Source organism: Alligator mississippiensis, chromosome 3 (genome assembly GCF_030867095.1).
Source record: "Alligator mississippiensis isolate rAllMis1 chromosome 3, rAllMis1, whole genome shotgun sequence".
Classification (NCBI taxonomy): Eukaryota; Metazoa; Chordata; order Crocodylia; family Alligatoridae; genus Alligator; species Alligator mississippiensis.
Window position 1 is genome coordinate 38,038,171 of NC_081826.1, and position 13,794 is coordinate 38,051,964.

Consider the following 13,794-nt stretch of genomic DNA (forward strand, 5'->3'; position numbering starts at 1 on the left):
GCGCCCCTCACAGTTTCCAACCTGGGCCACTGCAGGCAGGTGGCTACATTTCCAAAATCAAAGTCTGTTTACTTGCTTATCAGTTCAATCTATGCATTTTAGGCTAATCTGCGATGATTGAATTGATTCAGCCTCAGGCTTTTTGGCTATATGTACTTTCATAGATATTAGGGGCTGGAAGGGACCCCATGAGATCATTGCGGCCAGCCCCCCCCCCACCATAGGCAGGAAGTCAGCTGGGATCAAGTGACCCCAGCAAGAAATATATCCACCTGTTTTTTGAAGTGTTTGCACCACCTCTGGGGAGAGTTTGTTCCAGACCCTGGACACTTGCACCATAAAATCTTTTTTCTTATGTCTAGTCTAAGTCAGCCTTCCTGGAGTTTATGGCCATTAGACCTTGTTATCCTTTGGGGAGCTTTGGTAAACAGCTGTTCTCCCAGGTCCTGGTGCACCCTTCTTATGTAATTGTAGGCTGCCACCAAATCCCCCTTGAGCCTTCTCTTCTCCAGACTGAAGAGTCCCTCAGCCTCTTCTCATATGGCCTGCCCTCCAGGCCTTGGATCATATGAGTGGCTCTCCTCTGGACTCTCTCAAGTTTCTTCATATCCTTCCTGAAGTGGGGGGCCCAATACTGGACCCAGTACTCCAGCTGTGGTCTCATCAGGGCTGAGTAAAGCAGGAGGATGACATCCCTGGTTTTGCTTTAGAAGCATACTTAGCCAATAGGAATAACAGAAATACAGCAGAAATGCAGTCCTGTGACTGGAATACTGGCATTGAAAAGGATGTGTTATTCACAGAACAGTGAGAACTGTCAGGGTATTGTTGAAATCAACAATGCAATAAATTGTATACAAGTAAGAAGTAATAGAAAGAATAAAACTGAATCCATTTGGGTCAATATCACTCTGGGAAAGGAAAGGATAGTACAAGAGGTTCTACAGGGATAGTTTTAAAAGTCATCCACAGACTCCTGGGATTAGGTTTAGATATGGATAAAAAAAAAACAAACAAAAAACTATCATTGGGAATTGTGTCATTATGGGAGATTTTAAAAGTTCTCAAATATAGATCAAAGAACAAATGCTAATACTGGCAGAGTCTAGTCGTTGCCTGACATGACCACTGACAAATAATCTCTGAACCAACAGCAGGTGCTGCTATTTTAGACTTTGTTTGGTATGTATATTATAGAACAGCTGTTCACAGAATATAACCTTTCATCATGCGAGTACTTGTTGATTCTGTTTACATTAAAAGGAAAAAAAAAAAAAAAAAAAAGATAAAAATAAGTCAGTAGGTATTTTTTTAATTTCTTCCAAAAGGTAAAGTTAGAAATTAGGGGAACTAGTTGATGAAGTTGCCTGGATTGAAAAGCTCAGGAATTGTAATAGGGAGGAGTTTGGGTATTTGTTTAGGTCAAAAGGTACAAAACTGTCTGAAATTTGCATCCCATGGAATGGAGAAACCTCTTAGGGAAGGTGTATTAGACCTAACTGAATGAGCAAGCAAATAGGCTGCACAGAAAACTGCACCTTGGAAGTTGAATTGTTGGAACAAAGAAAGAATTGCCAGGAAAAGGTTAGTTATAGTTTTCAAAGGAAATCAGAACACATCATTAGAAATTCATTAGCCAGACATGAAAAAGGAAACAAGAAAAGAAGTGGGAACACTATGCATGAGGATGGGGTAGAGATTAGAGATGGTCCAAAACTAATTGAATGTTTTACCCATGTTGAACCTGGGGGAAAAAGCAGAATGGCTAAAAGTGGAATGAGAGTATAGACTGTGACAGCCAGAACCAGAGAGATTAATAAGCAATAAATGTGTGCTTCTTGGAGGCATTTGGTATTTTGCCTAAACAGGTAATATTAGTTAATATAAACTTGTAAGTTTGGAAACTGCAAATGTAACTTGTCTGTCATAAGTTTAACCAAAATGATATATTAACTGTTTGTGGAACTGACTGGGCCCCATAGGCAAAGCTGTAGCTATAAGAGTAGGAGACCTAATGGTTTTTTGCTCAGGGTTCAGCCTTGATGATAAAACTGGATCTAACTGCCTGGCACACCTGACACATTCCAGGAAGGCACATCCCAAGAAAGCATATTCAAATGAAGCCAAAAAGGGGTTGGAACTTAGGCGGGGCAATGTCAATTTCAAACCTAAAGGTGCTGCCTCATAATTTGCTTATTGGATAAACCCAAGTCTGAGTAGTAACCTTTTATGATAATATTTAACACCTTTCAATCCCATAGGGTAACAGCTATAGGGCAACATCATGAATAGCTCTGTAGCCAACAGATTAGCATAAGACTAGGTATAAAAAGCACGTGCATCAGGTAACCAGCAGGAAGGAGGGAACAGAATGGTCATTTCTGTTCCACACCTGGATCCCGGACTCCCGATGTGAGGAGGATCGGATCCTGATCAAGGGATCTTCCCTGGTAATCCCTCTAACAGCATCAATTGGGGACACCCGACTTCGCTGGAATCACTTGGCGCGCACCTGGCATTGAGGGACTATTGATAAGTTGCCAAACCATGTCTGTCTATCTGTTGTTTTGAACAGCCCAGTGGCTAATACCCTTGCAGTGCCCAGCTGGCCTGCAACAGAATTGATCTATCCGTTATTATTATTTACTATTAGCTCTTTAATAATGCATTATCTGCTTATTGTATTTATCTTCCTGTTAACTGGGGGGGGGGGGGGGGGGTGTCCTATAATAAATTTGCCTTTATTTCACTCCCAACTTTGCTTCCTCAATCCAAAACTGAATCAAACAGCCCAGTTGGCTGGTGATAAAATTGATACACTGACAGAGCCCAGCTAGCCTGTGACAGACACAAGAATTACCATAACCAAAGTAGGCGAGAACTGAATTCACTCAAGTAGGGACTCAGAGACAAGCCATCTCAGTGGAGTAACTAGAGCAGGATGATCAAGGCATTCACCTTGGGCACTGATTTTGAGGTTACTGCAGCCACACAATTGCCCTAGTAGCAGTGGCAGCAACCAGAAGTCGCCACTGCCCTTGTGTGTGGCATCTGCCCCAGGTGCCTGGCCACATAGTTGTCTCTGGGTCATCTCTAGGCCAGGTTACTAAAAGAACTGGCACCTGACCCTGGAAGTCCACTGGCAAGGATTTTTAATGAAACTATCAAAGGTGGGGTGGCCCTGCATGACCAGAGAATAGCAAACACAGTATCTATATTTAAGGAAGGAGAAAAAAAGCCTGAGCAAGTACACACCATTATTCAGATTTCTATCGTATGCATGGTTTTAGAACAAATTATGAAGGAAACTGTTAAAACACAGAAGTAACAGGAAAATGAAATAAAAAGACAGCCAAGGATTAGCACAGGTAGGTCTGACAAGCTAACTTGTCATTTATCTTTGATAAGATGACTGACTTCTTTGCATAAGGTAAATGCAGTAGATCTCATCCATCTGGACTTCAATAAATCATTTGATACAGTACCACGTTGAAAGTTATTATTTAAGCCAGAGCAAGTGAGGATTAATGCACGAACTCTAAGGTGGATAAGGAACTGGCAAAAGAGGAAATGACACTGAGCTATGCTGAAAAGAGAAGTATCAAGCTGGAGTGAGACTCTCTGTGGAATTCCTCAAGGACTTATCTTGATACCAATCTTATTTAATACATTATTTAACAACCTCAGTGAAGAAAGACAGAAAGAAAGACAGAAAGAAAGACAGAAAGAAAGACAGAAAGACTTTAACTTTTAAGAGACCTTTATTCCCCGGAGGGTGATGACTCGGAGCCAGTCAAAAGCATGTACAAGGATGCCTGAAGCTCTGGGCCTCATGGACAAGGCCTGGGCTCGTGGCCTGCAAGGCCTGCCCGTACACGCTAGACAAAAAAAAAACCAACCAACACAACAAACATAAGGACTATTTACAGTATTTACAGTTCTGCCAGCAGGGACACCCATGGAGGCCTCCGGGGTCGACCCGCACGAGCAAAAGTCCAGGGCCTCGGCCCGCTTGACGCGTCTCTGCGGCTTGAGCAGCCGGTGGCATCACAGAGCGAGGATCAGGCGTCCCGCCTCGACCCGGCACAGCACCCCCTCGAGGGCCCAGCGCTCCTCAAAGGCGGGCACCGTCCGCCGGAGGACAGCGTGCTCAAACTCGAGCGAGAGGCGGGCCCGCACCAGCAGGCGGAAGAGCTGCAGGGCGTCGACCATCCCGGTGCCGCTGAGCTGGTTTCGCCGGCTCTTCAGGGTGGCCATCTTGGCCTGGCCCAGCAGGAAGTTGGCCAGGCTGACCGTGGCCCGCTCGGCCGCCCGGTATGGAAAGGAGTGGACGTAAGCGTCTTCGGAGAGGTCACGACCCAGTACCCGAAGCAGTGCGCCCAGGGCGGCAAAGAGAGGCTGCAGCCGGGGGCAGTCGAGGAAGGCGTGGAAAATGTCCTCGTCCAGCACCCCCGGGCAGAAGGGGCAGGCCGCCGAGGCCGCTGGCTCCAAGTGACGCACAAAGGTGCCAGTGGCCAGGATGCCGTGCACAAGTCGCCACTGCAGGTCGCCGGTCTTCTTGGCGATGGGCGCCTTATACAGTGTGCGCCACGCCGGGGTCCCGGGCCGTGCCAGGCGCCGCCGCCACGCGGTGTCAGGGCGGCCAGCGAGCACCTGGGCGTGCTGGGTGCGCACCACCCACATGTAGAGGCCCTTGCGGGGCAGGGTGCCAAAAGGGCAGCCCGTATTGCTGCTGGGGGGCACCGGGAGCCTGAGCAGCGTGTTGGGCCGCTCGGCCAGCTCGCCGGGTACCGCTGGGATGACGGGTAGCGGTGGGAAGGCGTCTTCTGCGGCGTCTGCGGTGGGGAGGGGCCGGCGAGTCTGGAGATGGGCTTCCAGGGCGGTCGCTGCCTCCGTCGGGAGGGCGGCCCTAACGGCCCGCAGAAGCCGCCCCGCGGTGCGGACGGAGCGCATCGCCAGCCGGGCAGCCAGGGCCTCGGGTGACAGCCAGTCCGACCGAGCGGGGTCCAGGAGGTGCTCCAGGCGGGTGGAGCGCGCCTCGACGAGAGCTGCCGTGAGGCTGGCGGAGGCCAGGCTCGGCACGACACGGTGCAGGGCCGGGTTGTGGACCAAGGGCTCTCGAAGGAGCTGCGGGAACCGCAGGTGCCTGGCCTGGGGACAGAGATGGAAGGCCGCCCGCCAGGCCCGCACCACGCTGCGGTAGAACGGGGGAAGGACCGCCCCGTTCAGGAAGGTGAGGTCCAGTTGAAACAGCTCCCGGTCAAAGCCGAGGCCCCCCACTCGCCGCAGGAATCGGCACGCCAGCTGTCGCCACGGGAGGTGGCCCTCGGTGTACAGGAGCCGCTGGAGGGCCTGCAGCCGATAGGCGGCCACCCTGCTGGCCAGATCGATCAGGCCCTGGCCCCCCTCGCCGGTGGGCAGGTAGAGGGCAGCTCGTGGGAGCCAGTGGCGTCCGTCCCACAGGAAATCGACCAGGAGCCGCTGCAGTCTCTCCAGTAGCTCCGGCGGAGGGTCCAGCACCGCGCAGCGGTGCCACAGGGTGGCCGCTGCCAGGTTATTGATGACGAGGACGCGCCCCCGGTAGGAAAGGCTGGGCAGGCGCCAGCGCCACCGCTGCAGGCGGGCCTCCACTCCCTCCTCGAGGCCGTCCCAGTTGCGCGCCATGAAGGTCGTCAGCCCCAGGAACACGCCCAAGACCTTGAGGCCCTCGCGGCGCCAGGCGAGGCCCCCCGGCAAGTCCGGCGGAGGCCTGCCAGTCCATGCGCCAAGCAGCAGAGTGTCACTCTTGCCCCAGTTGATGCGGGCGGAGGAGGCGCGCTCGTAGGCCCGCTGGCAATCTGCCAGAGCCCGCACGTCTTCCCGGGTGGCGAGGAAGACGGTGACGTCGTCCGCATAGGCCGACAGCCGGAGACGAGGGCCAGCGGACGGGCCCGTGGCCGATGGCAGGGCCACCCCACTCAGGCGGCGGCGCAGCGCGTGTAACAGCGGCTCGATGGCCAGGGCGTAGAGCATGCCCGACAGCGGACAGCCCTGGCGAATGCCCCTGCGCGCGGGGAACGGAGCGCAAAGCACCCCGTTCACCTTGAGCAGGCTGGAAATGTCCCGGTACAAGAGCCGGAGGGCCCCGGTGAAGAGGGGCCCAAAGCCAAAGGCCTCCAGCGTGCGGAAGAGGTAGGCGTGGCCCACGCGGTCAAAGGCCTTCTCCTGGTCGAGAGAGAGGAGGCCGACGTCGAGGCCAAAGAGCTCGCTAGCCGTGAGCAGGTCCCGCAGCAGGAACAGGTTGTCTTGTATGGTCCTGCCTGGCACGCAGTAGCTCTGCTCGGGCCCGGTGAGAGAGGCCATGACCGCGCGGAGGCGGGTGGCCAGCGCTTTGGCCAGAATCTTGTAGTCCACGCACAGCAGGGAGACCGGCCGCCAGTTCTTCATGTAGCCCAGGTCTCCCTTCTTGGGCAGCAGGGTCAGCACCGCTCGGCGGCAGCTGATCGGCAAGACCTTGTCGGCGAGGCTCTCCTGGAAAACGCGCAGGAGGCTGGGGCCGAGGAAAGGCCAGAAGGTCTTGTAGAACTCGGCAGGCAGCCCGTCGAGGCCCGGGGCTTTGCCGGAGGCGAGGCCGGCCGTGGCGGCCGCCAGCTCTTCCAGGGACAAGTCCCGCTCCAGCTCGCCGGCCTCCAGGGCATCGAGACGCGGTAGGCCCTCGTGGAGTTCCCGCGTGGCCTCGGGGCACGACGGCTCAGCCGCGAACAGGTCGCGATAGAAGGCGACGGCACGTTCGCGGACTTCGCCCGGCTCTGTAATGACCCGGCCCTCAGGAGTCTTGAGATGGTCCAAGACTTTGCTCGCTGCCCGCCGCCGCTCCAGGTCGAAAAAGAAGCGGGTCGGGGCGTCGGTTTCCACCAGCTCCTGGCAGCGGGCGCGGATCCTCGCGCCGCGGGCCGCGCTCTCCGCCAAGTCGCGCAGGCATTTCCTGCGGAGCCGGAGGCTCTCGCTCAGTGCCGCATCGCTGCCAGCGGCCAGCAGAGCAGCCTCGAGCTCCGCCACGTCCTCCTCCAACTCCCGGATACGGCGGCGCGTCTCGTTCGCGGCCAGCTGGGTGTACTGCTGGCAGAAGGCTCGGGTCTGGACCTTGCCCACGTCCCACCACAGCTTCCAGGAGGAGTGGCTCGGTCTCGCAGCCTCCCACCTCCGCCAAAAGTGGGCAAAGCAGTCCCGGAAATAAGAGTCCTGGAGCAGACTAATGTTCAAACACCAATACGGTGCCCGTGCACAGGCTCTCCCCGGCAGGCTCAGTTCGCTGAAGGCCAGGCCATGATCTGATAGACCCGAGGGAGCGATGCGGCTGCTGCGCAGGAGTGGCAGGTGGTGCCTGGTGATATAAAGGCGGTCGAGGCGAGCCATGGTGAGACCGCCGGCACTCGTCTTGGCCCAGGTGTACTGGCGCGCATCGGGATGCAGGGCTCGCCAGACGTCCACGAGGTCTGCCCCCTCCAGGGCAGCTTGCAGCTTGCGAGCGGAGGGCAGGTGGGGCTCAGGCCCTGTGCGGTCGAGGCGCGGGGCAGTGGTGCAATTGAAATCGCCCCCGAGGAGGAGCAGGTCATCATCCTCGCTAGCGTCGCGCAGGAGGGCAGCCAAGCTCTCAAAGAAAGCGACCCTCTCCTGGCCATCGGAGGGCGCGTAGATGTTGACGAGCAGCAGACGGTGTTGCGCGAGGGTGACGCGGACGGTCAGCAGGCGGCCGGGGACGACCTCCCGCGGCACCGCCGCGTCAAGCTGCAGCTGCGGTGATAAGAGTGTCGCGACCCCCGCGCGGAGGTTGGTGCCGTGGCTCAGGAACACCTGTCCTCGCCAGGCAGCCCGCCAGGCCGCCTGGTTGAACCTGTCAGAGTGGGTCTCTTGTAGGAAGGCGATGGCCAGCCTCTTCTGCCGCAGGAGCTCCAGGACGGCCTCGCGCTTCACCGCGTCTCGACAGCCGTTGACGTTGAAGGTGCCAATGGTTGTGGCTGCCATGGGGGTGGGTGTGGGAGAGGAGGAGCAAAGCAGAGTGCGGGTGGAAGAGCGAGCACCCAAGAGCAGAGCAAGGCAATACAGACAGGTCAGGGAAGGCCTACCGTGCCCTACTCTAGTCGAGGGACCCGCCCAGGCCCCAACTCCACTCTCACCCTCTGGGCAAGCTTGTCCAGACGGTAGGCCATCTGACGTGTGCCCCGATCTTGCTTCATGAGCTTGACTGCCGCCCTGGCAGCCTTGACAAACACTTTGGGGTCCGCACACCACTGGGTGATGTGCCCCGCTACATTTTTCTGCCCCTTGGTTAGCTTCAGCAAGGACAGGAGTCCCCCATAGTCAGGAGAGACCCAGGGGGGCTCCGCCAGCTTGGGGTGGATGTTGCCTACGGAAGAGCGGCGAGGCCGCACCCCCGGCGGGAGCTCGCCCGCAACTGCAGCGTCGACCCCCTCGATGTCCAGGCACATCAGCCGCCTCTCGTCGTCCGAGTCGAGGACCGGCTCCGCGAGGACATTCCCTGTCTTCTTGGGGGGGGAGGGGCCATCCCGCTCACAACGTCTCTTGCGAGACTCCGAGAGCTGGATCTCCATCTCGCTAACTTCCCCATCTGCTCCGGTAGGCTGGGGCGTGACCAAAGGGGCAGCGGGCTCTCCCGCCACCCCCGGGGCCAGGCCACCGGAAGAGAGACATTCGCCACTATCCCTGCTGCCGCCTGACTCCGGAGGCTGGGGGACAGGCGAGGGGAGGGGGACCCCTGAAGGCCCCTCCCCCCCACCCGCTAAGTCTGCCTCGTCGGTGGCTACATCCGACGGGGCGGGTGGTGTGGCAGCCGGAACGGGGTCCGGCTCTGTAGTGGGGGGGTCCTCGGCACTGGCCGAGGAGGGGTCTGTCAGGGATGGGGTGTCCTGAGAGGCCCCCCTCATCTCCCTCTCTTTTTCGGGTGGTAGGGAGGATGCCCGAGCCCCATCATGCGATGAGGCTCCAGCACCGCAGTCCCCGGCCACCCCAGCCACTTCGGCCGGGGCAGGCAGGGGGCAAGGGGAGGCATCCGCCTCTCCACCTGGTGGGGCTGCCGCACCGAGGGCAGGGGGCGCCACAGACGGGGGAGGGGGCGGTGGGGCCATGGTAGTAGCACCAGCCCCTCGGCTGGACAATGGCTTCCCGCTGGAGACCCTGGTCCCCTGAGATGGAATGGGGGGGGGAAGGAGGTCGGGAGGAAGAGCTCCCAGCCTCCCTGGGCCTGCCGCGTGCCCCAGAGGTCGACGCGCCGTCTCTCGGCGCTGCCGCAGGCGGCAATGGTCCGGCCGCCTTGCCCTGAGGGCACTGCGCAGCCAGGTGGGAGGAGCCCCCGCACTTGAAGCACGTGGTCTCTCCCACAGATAGATAGATAATAAACCGCCGCCCCTCGAGCGTGAGGCTCAGGGAGCGAGGCAGCGACTGGGGGCCCTCCTTGAGGAGCATGAAGACCTGCCTCCGAAAGGACAGGACGTGCTTGCCCTGAGGGTTCTTGTTTCCCATCGGCAGGCGGCGAAAAGGACTCGCAGGAACCCCATAGGCCTCGAGTCCCCTGGCCAGCTCCCGATTGGAAACGTGCGGTGGGACGTTGGAAATCACCACCCTCACTGCCTGAGTCTCTAGGGGCGTGACAGGGTAGTGGATGCCCGCAATGTCCAGGCCCTCTGCACACACCCTGTCAACCAAGGCGGGCTTGCTCAAATAGATCATCGGGACCGTGTTCACGCGCCCCGCGTAGCGGATGGTACGCCATCCCAGGAGGGCGGCCAGAGCCTCCACGCAAGCCTCGAGCCCCACATGGAGAGGGGCATGAACCCTTAGGCCATGAGACAGTGGGAGGTCCTGAGAGACATCCTCATGCCAGCTGCCAGGCGTAGGAGCCGCCATTCCTCGCCAGGACAGGGTTAAACTGCCAAGCGCAGCAAAAAAAAAAGCCTCAGGCTGACCCGGGGACTGGGACTGGGAGGGGGCTGAAAACACCCCCAAATCGGCCTGAGGGGGGGCAGAGCAACCCCGCAGGGGCTCAGGGCAAGCCCCAAGGCAGGGGCAGATGGCAGGGACCAAGGGAAGGGGCCCTGGGGGAGGGAGGCAGCAGAAATCAAAGGGAGAACTCAGGCAGGGGTGGGGGAGGGGCAGAGGCAAACGAGGCTGCCAGAGCCCAGGGGAAAAAGGCTCAGAAAGTGGGGGGAAGGGGCAGGCGGGGGGTCCCCAGGGACAGGGTGGGGAGAGGCAAGGGTTGTTTGGGGGGGGGGGGGACAGGAAAAGGGAGGCAGGGAGTGCGAGGCAACGAGCTGAAAGCACCTGAGCTGGAGGAGCTTAGAAGGGCTTCAGCTGTCAGTGGCCATCTTGAAAGAAAGAAAGAAAGAAAGAAAGAAAGAATAGATGTGCTAATGGAATATGCTGATAATATGAGTCACGGAGGCATTTCCACTAGAGGAGGGTCAGAATCTCACACAGGAAAAAAAAAAAAAAAAAAATGGATGACCTTAAGTAACAGAACAGAGTTGTAGATTTCTCTATTTATATACTTTGCCGGGTAGGCACCAGTGAAGGAGAAGAGCTATTCCAACTAAATAGTGTTAGCACAGGTACAAATGGATATAGACTGGCTACAAACACTGAGGCTGGAAATGAGAAGGTTTCTAGTCATCAGAGAAGTGTGGTCATGGAACAGTTTTCCAATTGGGGTATGCAAATAACCAAATAGCACTAACTCAGAACTTGATAAATGTATTAATCACATTATATGACATTGTTTCCTACAACAGCACAAAGCTGGATTGAATGACAAAAGGTCCCTTCTAGTTCTATGCCCTAGATTCCTGTGTCCCTAACTGTTTTATCAGAACTGCATGCTGTGTGGCATCTCATAATTGTGAGCCAACAAGAGCTGTAGTTCTGATGACCTTTTCAGGATGGCTTCCTCTGATAAACTGAAAATGGTTTAACACCTATTTGAGGACACTGCACTGAGCCTTGCTAATGTGGCATCGGAGGGAAAGAATCCATAAAGGGGCCACAGATACCCAGCACTTGTAGGATGAAAACTTGGCACTAATAAAATCCCATCAACTTTGAAGGCAGGATTTTGTCCCCATAAGCAACACAAAGTCTTTGCAGAAGCAGTAAAGCAAGCTGTTCAAACTCCTTTTTTCAAATGTTTTTGTTTATATATTTCATGTGGGGTAGGGTTTCCTCAATAAACCTTAATCTATCAGATTGAATAGTTCTGAATAGTCAGAGAAGTAAAGTATCAGCCAAACCTGGCAAGTGACTGATACCCGAAAATGCTAGACCAGATTCTTCTGACATTAAATTTTGTAATGAAGAGTCCATAAAAATCAAATTCTTCACTGTTAATAATAGCCTCACAAGTAAATCCTCTCCGCATTTCTGATTTGAGCTGCCACTTTCCCAGAAGTCTGTCTAAGGGCTTTTAGTGGTCATGTATTTTAATTATACTTTATTAATAATAAATAGATTATTATTACATCTGATAATGTATGTGAAACTATTACTCTGGCAAGAAGAATTAGAAGAGTAAGAATTAAGCATGTTTAGGTCTTAAGGCTCATTATCTGCAAACACTAGGTTATCTAATGAAGTTACATTGCTGCAATGTGTGAATAGATACAATGAAGGTCATGAAGCAGTTATTGACCACAGTTGCATCAATCCCCTTAAATTCTAAATCTGGTATAGTTTATATATAAATTTGATTTTTTTTTCCACCTTCTTCAACAGGATTGGGAGTTGGCTGCAGCCAAGACTGGGGATTATGACTGGGATGTGCCAGTGCTCCTGATGGGAGTAAAACTGAGGGGTTCCTAGCTAGAGGGTTTTGCCCCTCCACTCAGGTTTAGACCTTGGCATCCTTGCATCTGCGAGAGACTGAATATTGCAGCCTATGACATAGATGGTTTATAGTGTCTCATGTGTCTGAAGAGTCCAATCTGAGACTTGCATGATCTGTGGCAGTGGTTACAAGTATGTGTTACAGTTGGGTGGTTCAGGAGCTGCTTGCTTCCTAGAGACTCTTTTCTCTTCAAGCTGTTGGAGCCCATTCTTGTCATGGCCTTTAATGCCCTGGTGGAAACTATGACACTATTTGTTCCAATCACTTGCCCGGGTTTCCCACTGGATCACTTCCAAATGCCTTTATATCTCACTTGCATGTGTCTTTATAATGAAGCTTGGGGTGTCCTGTTGTTCTTGTTCCCTCTGATAGTTCCCCGTACAGCTTGTCCTTCCAATCTGCTTAGATGGCCTAGCCAGTGCAGTTATCTCTGTCTGAGTAGAGCTGTCACATTTGGTAAACTTGCCCTTTGAAGAACCTCTGTGTTGGTAACTTTATCTTGCCATTTGATGTTGAGTATGTGGCATAAACAGTGCATATACAAGTTGTTTAACCTCTTCTCCTGGTTTAACACTTGATAATGAACCAATCACCCCATTTGGGGTCAGGAACGGATTTTATCCTATGGTCAGATGGGTATCGACTAGGTGAGGCAGTGGATGTTTGCCTTCTTCTGCAGTGGGGGACATGGCCTTCTTCTTTGGATCTCTCAAAGATATTTTAACAACCTTGCAGCAATAGGACATTGGCCACTGTTGTTCCCCTGCTTTACTTTTGGTAGGTTAGGGTGCTATAGTTTGTGGCTATATGACAGGGTTGCCTGTAGGTAACCTGGTAGCTTTAGGCATAGTTTATACAAGGATTTGTTTGGAATGGTGTGTGTAACAGGAGGGTGGTCAGGGTCACCGTGCTGTCCCCTGCCGCCTCCTTTACCGTGTCAAGCTGCCTACTGGCACCCTCCAATTCTCGCCCACCACGACTTTGATCTCGTATATATTTTATAGGGAGGCTGCCCTTCATCTTCTAGTCCACGGTTCTCCTGTTATTTCTAGTTCTTTTATGATAGGGAGTGTTCCTGTACACGCCAGCCTTATGGGCTATGCATGGCTCCAACCACCCTTGTACCACACCCCAAGCCTCGCAGATGTGACTGACATTGTTAGGTCACTCTCTCCCCGCGACCTCTCTGGCGCTCAGGCTCTCTCTCTCTCTCTCTGCATTCTCTCTCCGGGGCCTTCTCCGTAATGCCGCCCTCTCTCCAGGGCCTTCTCAACTGCCCCTCTCTGGGGTTGGGGTCTGTGCACTCCAAATGCTGCACCCTCACTGGCACTGGGGTCCCCACACTGCTGTGAGTCCCCTATGAGGCCTCCTCCAACCCCTAATAGCCTCACCCAAACCACCGGTCACAAAAAGCAACATAAACGCAAGCCCCTGGGCTACAACACAAACAGAAGACACCTGGCTATAAACACGCTCAAGCCTACCAGGGGTTCTTCATCTCACAGCAGTGTCAGACATCACTTCTGCATCCGGCTTCTCCTCTCTTCCATGACCAAGAGCTCCTTCCTCCTTGGCTGCTGGTAGGGAACTGCCTCCTGCTTGTGAGTTATATAGGAGCCCGGCCCTGCCCCTTCTTGTCAGCTGGCTAGACAGGTGTGGATCATTAGTTCCCTCTAGTTGCCTCAGCAACCAGCACCTGAGGAGTTATCCCAGCTCTGCAAGTAGCAGGCACCTTAGTGCCCTGCTACAGTGTGGATAGGGATGATCCTGCCTCAGGCAGGGGGTTGAACTAAAGGACCTCCAGAGGCCCCTTCCAGTCCTACTTTTCTAAGATCCTATGATTCTATGAGAATTTAGCATAACGTATCTGAAAAGGATTACTTATAAATTAAGATTTGTAAGTTGAGACTGTAAATCAAATA

The 13,794-nt window shown here is 54.4% G+C and overlaps 1 long non-coding RNA gene across 1 annotated transcript in view; it reads right to left on the bottom strand.

Moving 5' to 3' along the window:
• Window positions 1–13,445, bottom strand: part of LOC132249066 (uncharacterized) — a 36,437-nt gene extending 22,992 nt beyond the window's left edge. The window contains exon 1 of the long non-coding RNA XR_009460454.1: window positions 13,357–13,445. This is a non-coding gene — a long non-coding RNA (uncharacterized LOC132249066). The remainder of the gene's footprint in view (window positions 1–13,356) is intronic.
• Between the last annotated feature and the right edge of the window lie 349 nt (window positions 13,446–13,794).